Source organism: Canis lupus, chromosome 38, assembly GCF_048164855.1.
Source record: "Canis lupus baileyi chromosome 38, mCanLup2.hap1, whole genome shotgun sequence".
NCBI classification, from domain to species: domain Eukaryota; kingdom Metazoa; phylum Chordata; class Mammalia; order Carnivora; family Canidae; genus Canis; species Canis lupus.
In genome coordinates this window covers 13,090,583-13,113,366 of record NC_132875.1, presented here as the reverse complement: position 1 = coordinate 13,113,366, position 22,784 = coordinate 13,090,583, and the positions used below count along the sequence as shown (strand labels likewise).

Here is a 22,784-nt window from a genome sequence, read left to right as displayed (position 1 = left end):
GCTGGGTCTTGACCCTACCAAGAAAGAGAATAGGCCACAAATTACATTAGCCCGAGGCTACTATAGAGGGTAAAGAAGAGTGCCCTGAACGAAAGACTCTTATGCCCACACAGGGCATCAGTACTGGAGGAACAACAAGGGGAATTAGCGATCCTGTTGAATACTGAATGCCAAGAGCTCCAGACTTTACTCTCCTACTAGGGTGTCAGAATCTTGTCTGCAGAATCATCAGACATTGATAAACTGACAAATATTTTCTTGGGAAATATAACCAGACCAAGATTAAATTGAATGTTTTGACATTGATTATTACCTCAAAAGAAAAAAAAAAACTATCCAGAATACTCTATAAGATCAAGTTGCAAACAGCCCCCACCACCCATAAGCATGCATATTTACGCCACATATCCAGCCAGCTTCTTGCACACTCTCAAACATGAAAAGAAACAAAGTGTGATCAAATACCTTAAGAAAACCTGTGACATGTAAATTATCCCAAACAAGTAAACAAAATCATAAGGCATCTTTGAGAGAAAAAGCATTCTCTTCAGAGGAAAGAACATTATTACTAGCACACTATCAGTGAGATAAGAAATGATACTTTATGCATGGTACAGGACTGGGTGGTATAAAGAAAGAAACATTAAGAGAATAAGAAAAGGCTTTTCATTTAAAAATTTCAGAGTAGGGATGCCTGAGTGGCTCAGCTGTTGAGTGTCTGCCTTGGGCTCAGGGCCTGATCCTGGAGTCCCAGGATCAAGTCTCACATCTGGCTCCCCGTGGGGAGTCTGTTTCTCCCTCTGCCTATGTCTCTGCCTCTGTGTGTGTGTGTGTGTGTGTGTGTGTGTGTGTGTGTGTCTCATGAATAAGTAAATAAAATCTTTTTTAAAAATCAGAATAGAATTTAAAACTCTACCAGAAGATTAGGAAGTTACAATGAGGAAAACTCCCAGAAAGAAAAGCAAAAAATCAAAGAAGTAGAAGAAAAAGAAAGAACAAGTGGAACACTGCAAAAAAAGTCCAGAAAGACAGGAAGAGAAAACCAAGGAGATGACTTTGTCAGAGAAACTTGTACAGAACTGAAGGAACGTCAGTTGCCAGATAGAACCCCTAGCACAATGGATAGAAACAGACTTATATATTGTGAGTTTTCTAAACAATGGGAGTAAAAAGAGAGTCTATAAGTTGTAGAGAGAAACCACACAGATTATATATGCAGTATCAACAATCAGAATGACTGTAATGCTTTATCAGAATCAAGAAGACAATGGAACTTTAAATTAGGAAGAAAATTCTATACCCAAAAGGCAATACCCAGATAATATTTTGTGGTTTTTTTTAAGATTTTATTTATTTATTCATGAGAGACACAGAGAGAGAGAGAGAGGTGGAGACACAGGCAGAGGGAGTAGTAGGCTCCATGCAGGGAGCCCGATGTGAGACTCGATCCTGGGACTCCAGGATCACGCCCTGGGCCGAAGGCAGGCACTAAACCACTGAGTCCAGGGATCCCACCCAGATAATATTTTGAAACATGCATCGTCTGAAAACTTTATCTCCCATGTACCTTTTCTTAAAAAGCCACTGAGGATGTATCGCGTCAAAACTAGAACACAAACCAAGACAGAGGAAGATGTGAGCTACAGAAAAAAAGTCAACAAAAAGGATGTGGCAGGGACACCCGGGTGGCTCGGTGGTTGAGCATCAGCCTTCAGCTCAGGGTGTGATCCTGGAGTCCTGGGATCGAGTCCCACATCGGGCTCCCTGCATGGAGCCTGCTTCTCCCTCTGCCTGTGTCTCTGCCTCTCTCTCTCTCTGTGTCTCTCATGAATAAATAAATAAAATATTTTTTAAAAAAGGATGTGGCAATGGATTTCTCAAGAGCATGGAGACGGGAGAGCCTCAAACTGGCAGATGCACATCCATGATACATAGGATAATGGGTCCAGATCAGAACTCTGTGCCCCAAGAAACAGATCTGAGGAGGGTTCTTATCACCAAGATCCCCACTGGCCACTGTATGTACCATCTCTTTAACCTCAGAACAGAATGCCTCAGAGAACTTCACTCAGATTCATATCTATATCTGCATTAATTTGACCTTGTGTTGATGTCCTTCTTTTTTTTAATGTTCTAATTCCTGGATCAGCTAATGACTCTCATTTCTCCCTTAAAGCAAGTAGCCTTTTTGATCTGAATATAAGAGTAGGAGGTACACCATGGAGCTTAGAAACAGGAGACTCCATACTTCTTCTGGACTTCCAGCCATAGTCTCAGGCTGTTAGATGACCTAATTTCGTCAAGTCTTGTTTCTTAGGACCATTTCATGTCCTTACCCACTGACTGTAGCACTGACCAAGAGTTAAGAGTTTCCTTAAACTCTCAAGGAAGCTAAAGTCAAACTAGGATCTAGAGGCTATGCCCAGTTTATCTTCTCTTAGATCCTTCTTCTAACAGTGGTGATAGTATTATTCCATTTCACCAGCAGATTTGTCTTTGCTACAGATTTTTCAAACTTAAACACTGTATTAGTTAATGATATATAATTCATAAGTAGAAGCACTACCAAGGAAAGAAAGAGAAAGCTGGGAATATTTTGGACAAGGGCACATGAGTGTTCCTGAGATATTGCAATGCTCCATGTCTTAACCCAGGTAGGGAAGATGTTGAGATTATCACTGCTTTTCTGCTACAATTAATCTGTAAAATCAGGTAGACAGTGTAATACATATCAAAAAATAAACAACAACAATAATGAAACAAGGTGGGAAAAGGAAAAAAGGAAGAAAAGAAGGGAGGGACAGAGAAGAAAGAGAGGGAGAGAGGGGAGGAAGGAAGGAAAGAAGAAGAAAATGATGGCAGTGTGAACATGATCATCTTTTCCATTTTAGTAATATATTCATTCACTATGGATTATTAACAAATAGATTTTTGATCAACCTCTGTAGTTTTTTTTTATATATAAATCCCAATTTTCCACTGATTTGACATCGTTCCAGCCTCTTGGAAATTTTACCCTGCTATATTTTAGTTCTGTTATTGAAATTTATATCAAGCTGACTGAATGCAGAATAAAGGCATCTTTTAAGATTTTGGTGAAGAACATACTACACAATTTTGCTTTACAGTTTTATGTTTTTGAGGATATGGATATATGGAGAGGGTTTATTAACTCGGGTTTCCATATATATGAATTTAACGTATCTATACATTTAATTTTAAAATACTCTCCAACAGAGTATTTTATACTTGTTTCTGAGAGAGAGAAAGAGAGAACTCTAGCCCGAGCCAGATTTACCACTATATGTATGTATACTGGATGCTTATAATTTATCTATATTAGAAGAAGTTGGAACTACATAATGTTATTTAAGTGTTGTCCAGAACATTAAAACATTCCTTCTAAATGTCCTTGAAAATACTTAATACATCAGTTGCATCATTGGATGAAACATTTCATTTTTTAAGTGCAAATGTCCATGAAAATGAATCATTAACAGTTCAATATAAATTTTTACAGTTTATGTTCCTTCTAACATAAAGGCAGACCATTATTATTTAATATTAACTGACACCCTAATATGTTCCATAGATTGCGCTAAGCTTTTGATCTATATTCTGATTAATTCTCAAAATAAACTTCAAAGACAGGAATTTTTTTTTAATCTCTGAGATAAAATGAAGCCCAGAGACATTGTTACCTGCTCAAATCATAAGAATAAGTTAATAGCATAACATGGGTGTCTAAGCAGATCTGGTTGGGTTTGAAGCATTAAGTCTTTTCCAGGAGAAACAGAGGAAGCTGAAGGAGTCCCCAACATGATAGGGCCCAGGATAGGGAGCCATAATGAGAGGTCAGGTAGCATTAGAGTCCTGCTCCAGGAAAAATTGAGGGGGGGCAAGTAGCATTGAGAAATAGGGAGAGTAGGCTTAAAAATCATGTTTTTATTTATAATCATCCCTAGCTATGAAAATTGCTGAGTGCTTTAATATATTTCTAAATACTAATCAATTCTGAGCTATTATGCTTTTTAACCCAGAGTCTTCCAATTTCTAGCCCAACTTTGATGACATAGATACACAAACTTGACTCATTGTATAGGCCACAGATAGGCCCTCAACTCTTCTGCTGATCCATCCTCATGAAATTCCAATAAAATGACTTAATTTAAATAAGGTAAAGTACTATGAAGAAAACTACAATCTCACCTGGTTGCCCCATACTGTTTCTACTTAGGGATATGCATCTTCTTAAAAGCCCCCAGTTTGATCAAGCTTGAGAAACTCTTTTTACCTTCACTGCCAGTTGAATGATACAGTTTTGATTTCAAATTTGACTCTGTTTGCTTTATGCTACCACTGGACTTTCATCTGTGCTGTTCTCCACTGACTCTGCTCTGTATTGGTAACTGCAGTCGGTTCAAATCTCTACAGGGATTTCAACTGAGTCCTTTGGGGCTTATACTTTTACACCTTCCTCGGTGAGTTCAGTGCTGCTAGATCTCTTGAAAGCCTTTCTAAGCCTTGTTTTTAGTTCACTAACATTTCTGTCAATTGATCAGTTCCTATGTCAATGACAGATGTGTGGAGCACATTAGCTCTAGGCCCATCTCTACATGAGAAAATACCTCTTTTTTTTTTTTGAACTGTGCAACACAATGTCTAAAAAATAAGTCTGATAACAAAAGTTGATATGTGCTTTCATGTTGAACTATCCTTAAGTTCCTTAAAACAGTTTTCTAAAATATCACAAAATTCCCTCTATCCAGGGTGAAGTAGACTACAGAGATGGGGTCATGCAGTCACTTTCCACAAAAGGCTTTGTTTTTGAGAAACAGTGATATCTTTCAGCTTACTCTCTTCTTCATAGATATCCAGGACTTTTGAGTCCTAGTTCCACACATCCGTGATCCTTCAATGAATGCATTATGAGCCTACAATAATCGGTTGCGGAGTATAAAGCTCCCTAACACAAATTTTTGGAGAAAACTTATTTAACCACTAGGTCTGAGATTCATTATCAATAAAATGTTGAATTTTAGCAACAGACCTGACTTCAGACAGTTGTTGTACCATTTATTGAGAAAATTTATGTAAAGCAGTTATCAGACTGTATTTTTTTAAGTTTTCTATAAATTCAGCAATTATTTAATTTTTGCCATTAGATTCACGTATGCAAATACTGAATCTGAATTAGTTCCAATTACAAAAATTATGCATTTTTATGTTTTCAAAGAGTAATGACACTAGAGACTAACCTAGGAAAATATGTGTGATAGGTCTGAGATAAAACTGCGAAGAATCCAAAGATTTAATATTATAATGGAGGAATGTTATTATTGACATGACTATTGACAATTTCAGAAAAAAAAATTTTCTGGACACAAATGATTTCTCTCATTCTGCTCACCTACTATAATTCTCGTAACCTCTATAGCATTGTGGTAGGAGTGCAATACATGTAATCCAACTGCCTGAGTTAAAATCCTGACTTTGCCCTACACTGACTGGGACTTTAGACAAGTTTGTTAGTTTTCCTGAGGAAGACTCATAATTATATGAGTGGCCAGAGCTAAAAATATATATGTGTTTATACACATCTATATCTATCTCTACATCTTCACAGTCGTGAGTTTACACCAATACCATGACTTCCACTCCAAAACATAGGGTTCATTCAAGCTTTCATCATTTCATATTTGTACTTCCCTTCTGCAGTGGTGAGAAGGCTCCCTCCCATTGCCTTTAATAATTTATGTATTTATTCAGTGCTCTGCATAGACAATTTCCAAACTCTAGCAGATGGCCATATCACACTGAAGCTTTCCTCTTGTGGACTACACACCTGCCAGCCTATCATGCCTTTGCCTTGAACCAACACAGTGGTTCTTAACTTATTTTTATATCATGAACTCCTTTGAGAAATTGATGCAAACTACCTTTCCTTTCCTCCAGAAAATGCATATAAGCTGTGCACCTGGGTGACTCAATTGGTTGAGTGTCTGCCTTTTGCTTGGGTCATGATCCCAGCGTCCTGGGATCCAGCCCCACATTGGGCTTCCTGCTCAACAGGAAGTCTGCTTCTCCCTCTGCCCCTCCTCTCCTGCTCATGCTCTTTCTCTCTCAAATCAATAAATAAAAATATTTTAAAAATAAAGTGCATATAAGCAAATCTGCACAAAAATATATACATCAAGAGGTTCATACCAATTGCTTTATGATATTAAAAAAAACTTATTTAATTTCTCTGATAATGATGTGTTCATCATTGGTGATAATAATAGTCCCCTCAAAGGAAATGGCTTAAACAAGAAATTGTTAGCATAGGGTGAGCAAAGTATAAATGGTGGTTATTAGAACTATCCCCCACAGTCAGTTCTTGATCCACATTATGATTGCCAATCAGCTCTACTTTCATGTTCTAATAGTTCATTGTTTCCCGAATTTATTTACTAATATTTCGGAGTCTCATTTTCCTCTTCTCTAGAATGGTGATAATGATACTTATCATTCAGAGAACTTGTAAAAATTAAAGACCATATTAAAGAAGGCATTGACTAAGTAGGGGCATCTGGGTGGTGTAGTGGGTTGAGTGTCCCACTCTTGGTTTCAGCTCAGGTCCTGGTCTTGGTGTCGTGAGATCGAGTCCCACGTGAGGCTCCACACTCAGCACTCAGCACAGAGTCTGCTTGGGATTCTTTCTTCCTCTCCATCTGCCCCTCTCACTCATGATCTCTTTCTCTCTCTCTCTCAAATAAATAGAACTTTAAAAAAATAAGTAATAGATATATAAAATTTGTTCAAATATGGTAACTTTACATTGACATTTCTATATTGTCTTATCCTTTCAGCTTTGTGTATTCCTTTTCTTATGCTTTGAGTGCTTTTCTGGTAATTGATACTTCACCCATCTTTCAACAGCCAGATCAATCATACCTTATCCTCAATGTTCCTCTGATCATTTCGTATGAATTTTACTCTTTATGGTTCCCCTACATTCCTTTCTCCTACACTCCCCCTCTGGCAGATGTATCTGGATTCAATAATTCAATAGAACTACATTTATAGGAGTTAGACGCAAGAATAATCTATTTCAATTGCCATATAATAGGTTTTACAAAAGATTAAGGCACTGTTCACTTTATAATCATCATGGCCTACACAAAGATTCATGAGATAAACTCTACGGTAAATCTAATTCCTGAAAAGAGTTTATCTCTAGTAATGAAGTTACATATATGTTGCCTTTACATCGGAGGTGATGTGGGCTGGAACAACTGTGGGCATTGTCAAGTAGATTCAAATTCTGGCTTTCTCACTTCCTAACCCTGTGAATTTGGATGATACACTTAATTTCCTTGAGGCTCATGCCACTGTTTTGTAAACCTGGGATGTTATAATTTTCTGAAAGGATTTTTATTAAAGATTAAATCAAAATGTATATACAAAGAACTTGGCGAATACAAGATAACAAAATATTCTAGTCCTCTGGTTTTGCACTTAATCTTTTCTTCTAATCCATTTATTCTTTTTTCTTAATTATTTTAAAATTTAGGGCTAACATCTAATCTACATGGTTTTATAAATATATATAAAATAATATATATAATATTATATATTATAATATATATTTTTAAGGTAACATAATACATAATTTACATAGTTTTATACATTTTTTAATCCAAAATGAACTTTTGGGGTCTAACTTCTAGAGGTAGAAATAGAATAATTTCTAAATAAATGAAATTAAAATATGCACATTTGTTCAAATGGATTGCTTTTAATTTTTTTAGAAAGTTAATAGCCAAATAACACATTTAACGTAACTTTTCTACACATATAAGAATTTAAAAATAAATTGAGAGTGTTTTGCTTTCAGGATAATAATGGGCTTTCTTTGACTTTTTTCCCCCTGTGGTAAGACCACTTAGCATGAGATCTACCTTCTTAAAAATGAAGTGCAAAATACAGCACTGTAAAGAATAGGCACAGCATTGCACAGCAGATCTTGAGAACTTATTTATCTTGTGCCTTAGAAACTTTATATCCTTTGACCAGCAGCTCCATCTCCTCCTCCTTCTGACTGTGGTAACTATCATTCTACTATTTCTATGAGTTGCCATATAAATGCAATCATGTAGTATCTGCTCTGAATTAGCCATGACTGGCTAATTTCACATAAGATGTTTTTGTTTATTGATGCTTCATGATCAAAATCATCCTTAGTAAACATGGTGTCCAGTTGCCTAGGTTAGAATTGTGATTTCAGCAGTTAGAGGCATAATGCTGTGCAAACTCCTTGGACACTCTGTGCTCAGTTTCCTTAACCTTAAAATGGAGAAAATCATAGCATCTACTTAATCTGTTGTTTGTGAGAATTAAGGTAATTTTTGCAAAGTGTCTCAAATTGTGCATGGCGCAGATTTAAATAAACACTGTATCCGGCATAATTTCAACATCCGGCAAAATTTCAAAAGAGAAAATGAAAGACTATACTCCCTCACTATTAACATATTAAAATGATACACTGTAATATTCTATAACCCTTTAAATAGCAAAGCTGTATCTATACAAACAATAGTAGAAACATTCTAAGGATCTTCTAATCACATATTGGGCCAAATTACCAAATTTCTACTGATATGGGGCAGGGTGTCCAAAATGGCCAGTTGCTCCATCTCTACATAGGCTTTTGTTACATGGCTGTAGGCATTAAAAAAGGTTAGCACAGTTCTCAGAATCCATTTGTCATGGGTATGTGGTCACAGATTAAAATCTAAACCTCAGATCTAAAGTCAGTTCAGTCAAATCTATGAAACTAGAACAGGGAAGTAAAATTGTCTAAATTTGCTGTGTGGCGAACATTTTAACTGAATCCCCTTATCTTTTCAATTGGTTGTCTTGGCATTTGTAGTGGCTTTAGTATAAACACTTAAGAAGTGAACACAATACTTATCTCCCTCAGCATTCAGACTGATGACTATAGTTTGACAACCTAGGATGAAAGATCTATTCTGAGTGCAAATAGTTATTACTACGGGATGTGAGCATCTTCAAAGATGAGCACAATGTACAATTTTAGGGCTATAAACTAGTTTCAATTATTACGATCCTCATGTGAGTGTTTATATTTCAGAAGTATTTGGATCAAAAAATATAATCTTTTTTTAAAATATCAAGGCCATTTGTGTTCCTTTGGATTACTTCTGAAGTTTAGATGCAGTGTTTATCAAAATTGTTTGTCTCGTGGAGGTAAGAATGACATTTCTAGACTACTAGCTACATATTTAGGAATGGTCTGTCAGATAATCAGGCCTATAAATAAGAACTGGAAACAGCTGGAACGGAATTGGATTCCTCTGGATAATTGGCATATATGTCACACGGGGAGAAGCAAGTACTCTGTCTAAAATAATGTTGACTGATGGGACAGGACATGTCTTCCCACATATCCCACACATTTTCAGGGGAAAGAAAAGCCCAAAGTCCAAAGACATTTTAAATTTCATGACATGTAAAGTACATGACTATGTACTTTAAAATCAAACGGACCAGTTTCTTGAAACCTCAGGAAAAGGAGGCGAAATGTCAAACATTCTTGCAATCAATCCCAGATTCGTGTTTTGAAAACTACACTTTCCAGTAAGTACAACAGATTATAAAATAAACAGTTCAAGTAGAAAAAGCTCAGTTGAACATATTTATAAAATGTCTGCCTTTGAGCTAATTATAGAGCGCTATTTATGGTTAGCAGTGGGAAAACATACCACTAGTTTCTATAAGCTGTCTCTTCACATAAAGGAAAATAATGAGTACATTAAGAAAGCACTTTGGAAAGTGGTAATGAATGTGTCAGTTAATCAGAATTATCCATAAAATGGCCTCGACATTCACCTTTATAAAACCAACCATAAAGTTAAATACCATCATGAAATCAATTTCTGGTGCTGGTATATTGGTGAAAAGACACAGTCACTCATACATACAGAAAAAAGGCAAAATGTTGCATCAGGAAACAATACCTAGTTGAGGGAACTTATCCCATTTGAGAAAATTTGTTGCTGTATTTAAAAACTATTTATTTCTCTTGTCCTTAGAAATACAAATAATCATAACTAAATTTAGTGTTAATTTCTAGGAGTCTGAGATGCTAATTTATGAGCCACATTGATCATGGAATTTAAAGGAGAAAGCAGAATAAGTAGAGCTACAACATGATACTAAAAGAAAACTACTAAGAAAGTAAATTTTGGACATACATCTAAAATGATTTATGACAGAGAAATGCTGCTTTTAGCAAATTTGTTTTCAGTTCTGACAACATGGGATATGGAGCATAAAATACAATCTGAATTCCTTTTATTCATTTATTCAGTAAATAATTATTGAGTACCTAAATTATTCATTATAATTAATCCCTATCCACAGGAAGCAGTGAGATACGTATACAAATAAGGCAATAGAGCTGCTAATGTGTGCCAAATATTACAATAGTCACTGTATGCTATCTCCAATCATTTAAAAATGCTGCCTTGTAAGTGTTAGGATTCCACTTTGCCTGTGAAAGGACTGACAGGTCAGAGAGGCTCCCTTACTTGCTCAACACCTAGGATTCAAACCAAGATCAGTGTTGTTGCTAAGCTTTTCCAAGTACCATGATGGCATACAGCAATACTTCAAGGAGAAATATCATATTTAAATTCGGTTTAACAAACCTACTTTCAGAACTGAGAGAAGAAATATCTAGGAATATATAGGATGTTTCTCTATCCTGGTCTTCTTCGACCTTAATCATCTTTTGAAAATACAGCTGCTCAGGATAGATCACTGGCACGGATTTCACTCTTAACAACTGGTTCCATGGGCTACTCCCTATAAATTCACTGTATACCTCAAACCAACTTTTTAAAGGATTTTTATGAGTTTAGAGAACTAACTACAAGAGTTGTGGTTGCATTTTTATATAAACTACTGTCATTCTAAAAATAACACGTTTCCTACAAATTCAATATTTCAAGCTAACTCATGAGTTTTGGTTGACAGACTCTATGTAAACTTGTCAATGAAGATTTTCGTGTTTTTGAAAATTAGAATTTTGATCTGAGGCAGGGTTTCAGGTGGTACCATGCAGGGCATCTAAAACTTTGATAGTAAATCCCCAGTCTTTCTGCCCTTAAGAAACAGAGGATGAAATTCATGCCAACCAATCACTGAAGAGTGGTGGGGGAGATCCCAGAAAACGGAAGGTAAGATGGGAAACTCCAACATTCTGTATATTCAATTTGTCAAAATATTTGGCTATGAGATTATGCATGATCTAAAATTAAAGTATCCAGTTAAGGGTAAAAGACCTGAATTTTGATATGACCTGCCCTCCAAAAGGCAATGTTTGCAGTTTAAAGCCAACTACATTAATTGCTCAATAAAACTAAAATCAAGACTCTTCAAAGGAGGCTGCCTGGATAGTTAGGTCAGTTAAGCATCTGCCTTCAGCTCAGGTCATGATCTCAAGGTCCTGAGATCAAGACCCACATTGGGCTCTCTGCTCAGCGGAGAGTCTACTTCTCCCTCTCCTTCTGTCTCTCTCCCCACTCATTCATGTTCCCTTTCTCTTGCTCTCTCTCTCTCAAATAAATAAATAAAATCTTAAAAACAACAACAACAAAAGACCTTTCAGAGAACTACAACAACATTCTGGGCCTCTACGACATCAGAGTAATCCTGTTGTTATACAATCCAGGGAAACGTTACTCATTCTCATAGGAAAACACAATAAATAAATGGAAACCAATTCAAAAATGATCCAGATGAAGGAATTAGCAGACAAGAATCTATTACACTTGCAGCCCATGTGACTCAGGCTATGTTTCTCATCAAATCCCATAACAACTTATTTATATATCAAAAATGACAACTTTTTAAATTTATAAAGAAAGATATACTAGACACAGGGAAATGGTCATTTTTCCTACGCTGTTTTATTTTTAGTGTGAAGCTACCTGAAGAAAATAAGTGAAAATCAGAAGTTTTATGAGTATTAGAATCAGAGCAAAAATACGGCCTTAAGGAAGATTTTCATGAAGGAAGAAACCTAATCATGTTCCTTTCTTAAAAAAACAAACAAAAACTGTAACTTCTTGGGATAAAATGGTCACTTACAAGCCTTAGCTTCTTTATCATGATCATCTTTCCAATTTGTTTCATGTTTACATTAGAGTATTGATCTAAAAATTATCTAAAATCTTCCATATTTCTTTGTACTCTCAAGAAATTTGCACATGGGAATTCAAAAGAATATAAAATTCAATGCAAAAGAACTAGGATCAATAATCTGGTACCAGCACATTTTTCCTCATAAAGTTGGGAGTGTTAATGGGAAAGTTCCTTTTTTCCAATTCCTACTCTTCTGGATTCAGCATTGATCAGTGATTTCTGATTTTCAAACTGTGTTTGACTTCTGAAAAACTTACTTTTTCAATCCTTCTTCAATGTCAAAGACAGGTCAATTTGTGGCAGTGTAGCCCCTTGACGCATGTATGTACATTCCATCTGAAGTGTTTTTCCCTTATTTCATCTTTTTTTGAATCACTTCTAATAATAATAATAAGAAGAAGAAGAACACTGGATCCTGTTATCCTTCTATGTTCAACCTGATGTTCACCTTAGAGATTCAGGCTTATAATGACCACTCTTCAAGTCCTTTAGATTTAAAAATACTTTCATTTCTAAAGCTTTAACAGAACATTTTCTTGTGATTAGAACCAAGAAACCAGCAAAATCTAAAAGCACTTTTATCTTGTTTAATTTTGCTAGAGCTTTATTCTACATGACAGGCAAATTATCTACTTCCCTTTATTTTTGAACAAATGAAAACAAAGAACAGACATTACCCATTTGAGCAATAGTTTTAGATCACATTTTAACTCACAGTAACCCTAATGAATTCTTGTTATTGAAGTGATAGATGATCAATTTTTGAGTGAGAGAAGCAGTTCAAAACTAGTTCTTCTACTTTCAATTGCTTTCCTAAATCTCCATTAGGATCACTTAGATTTCTCCTCCCACCCCCTTCTCCTAGGAAGAAATGAGGGTTTTCTGCACAAAATAATGCTTTATTCTAATAAGAGAAGTTTGCATTTTAGAAGCATTGGTATGGTAATGATGAAGACTAAATTAAATATACGCTACTCATGTAAATAGCTAGCATTTCCACTCTAGTCTCCTAACGCCATAAGCTGAGCATTCACAAAGACTAGATTTCTCATGGTGCTGACAAAGTGAGGCTGAGCAATAGAAACTAGAAAAGCTCAAACAGCAGTGGTGCTTTTTACACCATGAGTACTTTAAGATTAAAAATGTAGTTTTATCTCAGTGTGAGGCCGATGTTAATAACTAGTCCTATTCAAGGGAAGCTTCAAGAATTCTATAATTGAAAGTTGCCCAATTGTGCATGGACTAACCTAACTTTTGAGGAGCACAATTCATCTTAGTCAGTATTTCACTTAAATAACAAAGTTTCCGGAAAGCAGCAAGTGCCTTTACTTTATGTATTATCAACTTTGATGCCCTGAATGCATTTCTGCTTTTGCAAATGATGGTACATGTAAATAGCACTCTGGCAGATTCTGATTACAAAATCAGGCAGGCAGAAAAATTCATTTATGGTTAAAAGAACAGCAAATGTTATAATACTCGATCTTCAGCAAAACAATGATCATTTTACCTATAGCTAACTTATCCATTGTCATGGCATACATTTTTACAAGTTAATTTTTTATGCTTCTTTTGATTGATTTTTTTTACTAGAGCAATGTTTTCTCAGCTACCTTCACTTATGTTCTATTTTTTTAATTATTGAGATTTTGTCTGTTAAACTAATTATATCAGAACACCAAGTTCACTTAAAATATGAGAAATTACAGCTTCCATAATTGCATATTTATATGAATGATATGAAAACCCCCAGCCATGATCCATGGGGATGTGTATTACAACAAATTCTTTTGACTTTTGACAGATATCCCAGGGGAAAAAAATAATAAAATAGGGTCTCCTTCATTGTTTTTCACAGTGGGATTCAGCTTTATGTCTGCTTCTTTTCAATCTACTTGACAAAACAAATCTGGACTCTAGACTCATTTAGGTGTAACTTGCAAATCTCCAACAAGGGGAAGTTAATAAATGTCTGCATTCATGTCATCATTTAATGTCTCCCCTTCAGTTATTTGAGATTCTCCTGAGGCTAGAATTTGTCTGACAAACTTAGATTTATCAGATATGCACATCCAGATTTTACAATTTAATATCTTTTTTAAGTTCACGGAGATAGGTCAACTTAAACATACAGGCTATTGTCTAACATTGTCACATTCATGTTCTTAAGCAAAAAATTTCTTATGAGCTATTGAAATGTAATGGGCAGGTTGGAATCTTGGCGCGATTGTTCGCCGGCCCATCTGTCATCATTACTTTGCCTGCTCACATTGCGATGTGCCAAGATGAACTGGGAACAGAAGCCAACAAAGGTCTGAATGAGGGATCTAGCCTTCGGGACACAAAAGCAAACTTATTTTCCCCCTGTTAAATGTTTCTAACAAAAAGTAAATCGGTGAGATCTTTTTAAAGGATTTTCCCAATGATTGTCTTCCAAAAGTAAAAATTGTAAGCAATAAAAATTTGACTGGATTTGCACTTTGGTGAGATTCATATACCATAACCAGATTTACAACTTCTATTTTCTAGTCTTAGATTGTGGTATGCAGTAAATTTTACAACTTGTTATTTATTAGAAATTGCGACCAGGGACAGCTTAGGTCAGTATTTAGGAATATCCAGCTTAATGAGAGCATGAGTAGATCCTGAAATAGATCTCTTAGCACAAGGAGTTCATAGAAAGATGATGAAAGAAAGATCCATATAAAAATGAGAAGGTCGTGGAGAGAGTACTAAACCTAAGGTCCAGAGATGGAACCAAATTAGGGACCGAAAGGTAAATGTGGGTGCCTCATTTCAGAACAGGATAGCAAGCTTGGAGTAACCTAGATGAATTGTTCCAAAATATATTTCCATTTTGGTGCTTTAAAGACACAATGTTAAATAATCTGCCATTAGCACTCCCTGGAAGTAGGTAGGTATCAATCAAATCTCTTCAGACCTTATACAATTCTGGAAACATTGCTGCTTCAGAAACTGATAATGACACTGAATAAGTAACTGGATAATCTAGAATAAATTCTTCTCCTTTTAGCATTCATCCTAGCAGCTTGATACAATCTATATGATAAACTAATTTCTGAGCATATATACAGTAGAAAGATGAAACATCCACAACTTCTTCCCAATTTTAGTACTTTTAAGGCCAATTCATATAGCATTAAGCTGTGAGAAAAATTTTCCAGGAGGTGGGTACAAATTAACAAGGACTCAGAATTTTTCTGGAAGGTCACCGGAAACACTATATATATATATATATATATATATGATAAAATGTATAAGACTACAACAGAAACAAAGCATATTGATAAATAATTTTATTTACAGACACTTTGGGACTCCACATTGTAACTGACTACTGTCTTAGTCAATTTGGGCTGCTATAACATAATGCCAGAGACTGAGTGGCTTACACACAACAGAAATTTATTTCTCACAGTTTAGAGACTTGGACATCCGAGATAAAGGCACTGACATATTAGGGGTTAGGATTTCAACATATGAATTTTTGGAGGACACAGTTATTCAGCCCATAACATCTACTTTAGTGCAATATGCAGAAGAAATTAGAGCCTGTCATTAAATTTTTTTCACTGAGAAAAAAAAAATATATATATGTATATATAAAAGTATTTAGAGTATTACAGAATTTGGAGAAGGAACCCATAGCCCTTATGGGATTGCCAAAGGGATCTAAGATGTGTAAAATGTTAAGACAAGTTCTAAAGGCTAGACACTAAACAAGCTCTATGGGTGAATGCCAGAAACTTGGCATTGAAGATATCAAGTAAAACAAGCAGTGAGATGGCAATTGATTATATTTTTCAGTCTGTTGTGCTTGCATCAACAGACACACATCGTTAATAACCAGCACAGACTGAGTACTTTCTTTTTAGATCTGGGACCTGTTACTAAATTCAGTCTGCAACACACCAAAGACAAAGTAAACAAGCAAACAAGCAATCAAATAAAATGCCATCTAGGTCCAGGGTCACAATAAGATTATGCCATAGATAATCCCACTGAGTATCCAAACTGTCTGCTGACAATACCCTAAAATAGATTAATTGACAATTTTCAGATACTTGTAGCAAACATTAAGTAGGGGAAATTAAGTATGTATATTTACCCAACAAATGAATTTATGTGTGAGAGATGAATTTCAAGTTTCCTTCCATAAGTTATGTGAATGGGGTTCACAATTCTGTGTTCTGTGTTTCATAGTTTATAGGTCTTTCGTGTTTTATTTTATTGCTACTTTAAATTCCATCCTAAGAAATATTAGGCCACTATTTTAAGAAAGATAGAATCTGTTTATGGTTTGATTTCTCTCAGGCTGCAATACATGCTTTCACACCTTTAAAAATACATCATTCTACTTCATTTTCTGAAGAGTTGGAATTTATGATTATCTTCCATCGCAGGCAATGACTTCAATTTACAAGAAGTGTAATGGAGATTCTTTTTTCATTTTTTCAGAACAGGAAAGATTCAGCCTTATTGTGTAAGTTTTGACTCCCTAGAAAGCTTCGCCAAGGTCAACAATCCTACATAAAAGTGCGAGGTGGAGTCTTTTAAGGTTTAAAACAAATCTAAATGGGTTGCATGATCATCATCAGAAGTAAACTATTTCATTACAAAAAGCTCTATAGTGCATTAGTCAATTAATTATCTTTCTAATGGTTAGTATCTCTTCAGTGTACCATTTGTCGTGACATTTATCCAACGTGATAATTTATGTGGATGATAATGAGGAGGAAATAAAAATACACATCTAAACTCTCCTTAGAGGTAATTATTTTGTCAAATTTGCAGGTAATGAGAAAGTTTTCTAAGCTTTGAATACATTCTAACATGGACTGTCGAAGCATTTTTGTTTTTGTTTTTGTTTGCCAATTTTCTCAACAAACACTATTTTTTACAAGTGAAGTTCCACACAAAAACAACAAATCACAAAGACAATTCTGAGGATGTGTTTGGAAACATAAAATAAAAATGCCAGTGTGAAATGATTAATTGCTGAATTTGGTAGAATGTTTTATTCTGTCTTAAGAGAAATATATGTCTAATATTACAGGGGACCTGTAACTAAAGTCAGTAGTCAGCAAAGTGTCTTATTATGTGAAGTGATAACCCTGTGACTTTGTGGATTTTTTATCTCCAGAAACTAACCTTAACATATATGGCCACTTCTCTAAGTTCTTAGAGTCTATCCTGATATGAACCCTCCACTCCAAGAATTTGATAATAAGAAAAAATATGTCACCACCGAATATTACAATATGGAAATAAAAGGTAATGCCTCAGACTATAGAAATTGCATGGCTGTACTTAGGGTTCAAATGACTAGCACGTTGTTTTTCTTTTTATTTTTTTTTTCAGGTGTGCAGGCTGAAGACCTTGCAGTCATCACTTCCTCTTCCTATTATTTATATTTTACTTCCAATCCTTCAACAAACTCTGACAGCCCCACCATTGAAATCCATCATCACCTTTGTGGTCTTCATTCCTTTCCAAGGAGTGAATTTATTTTGGTGGGACTGTTGCAACCTTGACTGGTCTTCCTGACTCTGCCTAGTGTCTCTTCAGCCTTTTGTCAACACAGCAACCAGAGCAATACTGTTAAAATGTTCATTAGATCAAGTGTTCTTCATCTTGAACTCCCCCAAAGGCTCTTGAGGTATTCAGAGAAGTCAACATCTTTAGAATGACTTGAATGGCTCAATAGAATCTCACACTCTCCACTTCCTATTTATGCCCCCATCACCAATTCCCATCTCATTTTCTGTTACTCATCTCTTTGCTCACTCTATTCTGGCCAAACTATTATTCATGAGTATTCACACACATGTTCATGAAACTCAAAAGGCCAGGTCCTGTTTCGGGAATACCACACTTGCTGTTCACTTTGCCTGGAGCACTTGACGCCATTGAGATTCTTGCCAGCCTTCCTCACTTTCTTTAGATCTTGATTCCATGCCCTCTTCTCAGCATAGGCACCCCTAATGAGCCTATATAAAATGACATCACCAGGGCACCTGAGTGTCTCAATCAGTTAAGCAGCTGTCTTCTGCTCAGGTCATGGTCCCAGGGTCCTGGGGAATCTGTTTCTCCCTCCTCTCTACCCCTACCCCCACCCAACTCACAGGCACATGTTCTCTCTCTCTCTCTACGCCCCCCCTTGCTCTCAAATAAATAAATAAATAAAATATTTTAAGACATAAATGAATAAATAAATAAAATAAAATGACATCACTGATTACTCTTGATCTCTTCTCCCCAACATCCCGCTCATCTTCTTGATTTATTTGCACTTGCCATCTACCCTACTATATATTTTATTTATTTTGTTTATTATCTGTTTCTCCACATTAGAAAGATCCATCAGAATAGATAACAGTTGTCTATTTTATTCACTACAGTATCCCAGCACCGAGATAGCACTTTGCACAAGGTAGAAACTCTAGAATTATTTGCTGAATTAATAAATAAAGGAATGAGTGAATCATAGAAAGAAGATTTATAAAGCAACAGATATGCAAATTCTCTCAAGATACAATATAGCTTCATATCAAGACAAGCCCAAATTTAATAAACTCACATATGTGAAGAGAGAATATATCAGAGAGAAGAGGAATAGGGAGCAGCAACATGCAGGCATAAAGCATCATGGACACAAAATTTATCAGTGTTCTCTGCCTTATGAAAGCCTTTGCAAAGGATTTCCAGTCTCACTGGTGATTTGTTGAGCTCAATGTGTCAGGTTATCTTAGCTTAATGCTATTAACACTAAATTCTCCTAATGAACTTCTTTGGCTCTCACTTTCACCAACCAACCTCTGTCTCCCCCTTAGGTCCACTCATAGATTCAAAATGATCACATGGAGTTGACTACCTATGGAATAAGTACAGAGAGAGAATGCACTTAGGTGGAATCTGATGAAAAGGTTTAGAGATTAATAAATCTGATTCTTCTTTTATTTATTCCTCCATTCAGTAAATATCCTAATGTAGGATGACCAGCCACCCCAGTTTGTCCAGGACTAAGGAGCTTCTTGAGTTGGGGACTTTCTCTGTTAAACTTAAGAAAGTCCTGGACAGACTAAAACAAGCTGGTCACGCGAGGTACTACATGTCAGACACTATAATAATGCTAGAAATATATAAAGTTGTTATTACATAGTTCCTTCTTTGGATATCTGAGAAATCTCTTTATCTCTTCCATTTACCAATAAGGAGTTGATTTTCATTGTCTCAAGCATATCAGTTAAATCCAACAAGTATTTATATACAATATCTATTCTCTCTAAGAACTTTAGAACTAATAATCTATTTCCAAATGAAAAAAAAAATTAGACTTAATAGGGAAACAGCACAATAAAAGATATGGTAAATCTAATTTGATATAGTGAGGATTTATTGAGCATATATTATTTGTCAGACATGATTTGGGTGCTGGGAACATATATGATAAATTTTTGAGGAGGGTTTAGCAATCTCTAAATGGCTTCTTAGCTCCAGTTTAAATGGGAGCTAGGAGAATCAGCCATTATCTATTTTTTCTAGTGTCCAACCAAAGGGTCTAATCGCTCTAATTCTGGATGCAATCACAGAACTCTGATTGACTGCAACCATTTGTTTCAGAAAGCAAGAGTTACTTTTATTATAAGCATTAAAGAGTTAAAGCCCCTACAGAGACAATCTTACACAGTGGAAACTAATCACACGCTGCAGTTCCGGCCAAACATCAGAAACTCTGGTTCTTTGCCTGCGTGTAGGTTTCTTTAGTCTCTGCTGCAGGTGATTTAAGAAGTTCTATCACTACCATGGGTCCTGTCTGGCCTTTGATGAAAATCATCTTTGTTCAGCAGCATTAGTCCCCCATTATCTTTTAGAGAGGCATGAGAGCCAAGGTCTAAATAAAAAAGAAAGACCGTCACATATCTTTATTTATCCCAGCACTTAAAGACTTGAAAATATCTTCCTCAGCAGCAAATCTACAGCAGCAGTTTTCGAGTAGGAACTGTAGCTTTTCTTTAGATCTAGAGAGAATCATGCTTATGCAGTCTTCTGTTAGAAATTCTCCATCCCACGCATTATTAGAGACAACCCGATGATAAGTCTTCAAAGCTAATGCACTAGTAGCTATATCTCAAGTTTTCCCTCAGTCCTTTCTTCAAATACTGCTTCCAGTTGTGACCATCACTGTTCTCATACCTCCCTGGAGAATACTTCAGTCAGCAAATTTAAGGGCTAATCACCATGGGGATGCCAGTATGTTACACAGCCTAATTTGAATCTCCAGTCAAAAATGGGCCAGAGAGATAGCAAGATCGAAAGCATTTTGAAAATTAAGGAATTTAAGTAACACTTAGGCTCCATCAAACTGTCTCCAACAAACAAAACTGTCCAGAGTGAAACTTTCATCATCACTCCACTGATCAGAGCTTTAAACTGGATATCTCAAAGTTCTTAAAGCTCTATGTGTCAAAAACAAATCTCACCATTACCAATCCCTCAGTAAGCTCTTCCTTTTTCTACATCCCCACTTTGTTTCAATGGAGCTACAAACCATTTGTACCACGGGCCTAGGAGTTATTACTGAGTCCTCCAATCTCACCAGTTCCACGCAAGTACTTACCAGTGAGCTCCATCAGTCAATCCACAAAGACTAGTTAGACTGTCCACTGAGACTGAGTTTAAATTTACTGTCATTTCACTTTATCTACTAAACAAGCAGCAAACAGTGCACTATAGAGCAAAGATTATACACAAGTAAACCCAAGTAAGTGGACTCAACTGCCCAATAGCCTCCTTAATTTCTCCCAGAGTTGTGCCAGGAGAGTGACAGTCAGCACAGGCCTCATGGAATTTAAAAAAAAAAGAAAAAATTCACCAATAAAAAATTCACCAATTCACCAGATTTGAGGGTTGTATATATCTTGTAGCATTTGGCTAGAGTAGGGGCCGTGACAATATTGAGGGTTCACCATACTACAGTATAAGTAAGTGGCTGCTGTGTCCCAGTCACATAATCCCGTGGTATTTTTCCTAATGCACCGTCAGGTCTATTGAGCTGTCATCTCTGCAGATGGGTCCATGAGCCACCATCACACCAAGGCTGTCAACTATACTTCAAAGAGCTCTGGCATTATTGTCTCCCATCCCTCTCTACCACCACTGCTTTGGTTCAGGCTCTAACCCACTCTTAAGCATCAGCCTACCCTCACTATAACCCATCATCTGCAGTTCAGGGTCAAACACTTTATGGTTCCTGGCCAAAAAAAGTCCAAACTTCTCACAGTGGTACAAAAGGTCTTTTGTGCCCTAGCCCCTGATTTTTTCCTCTGATTAATTCCCTGATTATTTAACACTACTGTCCCGCTCAACATCCCCTTTTCAGCAAAAGCCCATATTACGGTTCTGTGGCTAGGTCATGCTACATCACTCTGTGCCTGCCTTTGCACATGGTGCCCTTGCTCCATGCCTTTGTTATTCAATGATCATGCATTTAAAGCTGACTTTATGCCTAGTGGCTAGGTTTTGAGGATACAGTCAGCTAAGACATGCTTTTCTGCAAAGAATTTGGTATTTGTGAGAAATTCAAACAAATAAATCAACAGGTATGATAGAAAGTGATACATTTTTAGTAAGGTCATATAAAAATTATTATGGGAGCCCAGAGGAACATCTACTAAAGGGATGATGGGAGGAAGGCGGGCACTGAAGACTTCTTGATATTTTTGTTACATTTTCCCAGAATTTTTACATCATAAGATTGCTGGGAGCTCTCCTATTTAGACTGCCACCCTCACTTCTAGGTTGATAGAAGCTTCATTTTCTAGTCTAGGGGGATCAGTGAATGGTTTGGATCTCTCGAAAGAAGTTTTTGTTTTTGTTTTTGTTTTTCTCAGTTGGGATTTGGCAAAGCCTCAGAATACAATGGAAAAAAAAATATCTTGCAAGAAATGACCAATGGGTATCACAGGAAAACCTTTCATGATGGCAAAATAGAGTCATCACAGATTCTCAGCTCTCATTACTGGTAAGCTACCGGTACTGATTGAGCCATCATGTGAAGGGCACTGGTGTGGTGTCGTTGTCTGTCCAGGCTTCCATAACAGTATACTACAGACTTGGTGGCTTAAACAACAGAAATGTATGTCTCACAGTTTTGGAGGCTGAAAATCTGAAGTCAAGGTGACAGCATGGTCAGGTTCCAGTGAAGGCCCTCTTTGGGATCTCAGACTACTGACTTCTTGCCATGTCCTCTCATTATGGAAAGGGGAAGGGATCTCTGCAGGGTCTCTTTTATAAGAGCACTAACCTCATTCATTGGGCTCCACTCCCATGACCTCAGCTCTTCCCAAAACCCCAACTCCTAGGACCATCACAATGGGCATTAGGTTACAACATAAAAGTTTGCGGGGGATACAAACATGCAGACCATAGCACGTGGGGTGGAATCAAAGTATCTTTGTATGAAGTACCTGATCCTTTACCTATTACCTTCAGATCTTGACTCATCTTGGTTGTATTCTAGCCTTCTCCAGCAATGGTGCCTTATCAAC

General features: G+C 36.3%; 1 long non-coding RNA gene across 1 annotated transcript in view; it reads right to left on the bottom strand.

The window, feature by feature from the left end:
* Positions 1 to 22,535, bottom strand: part of LOC140626662 (uncharacterized) — a 111,562-nt gene extending 89,027 nt beyond the window's left edge. The window contains exon 1 of the long non-coding RNA XR_012025715.1: positions 22,384 to 22,535. This is a non-coding gene — a long non-coding RNA (uncharacterized lncRNA). The remainder of the gene's footprint in view (positions 1 to 22,383) is intronic.
* Between the last annotated feature and the right edge of the window lie 249 nt (positions 22,536 to 22,784).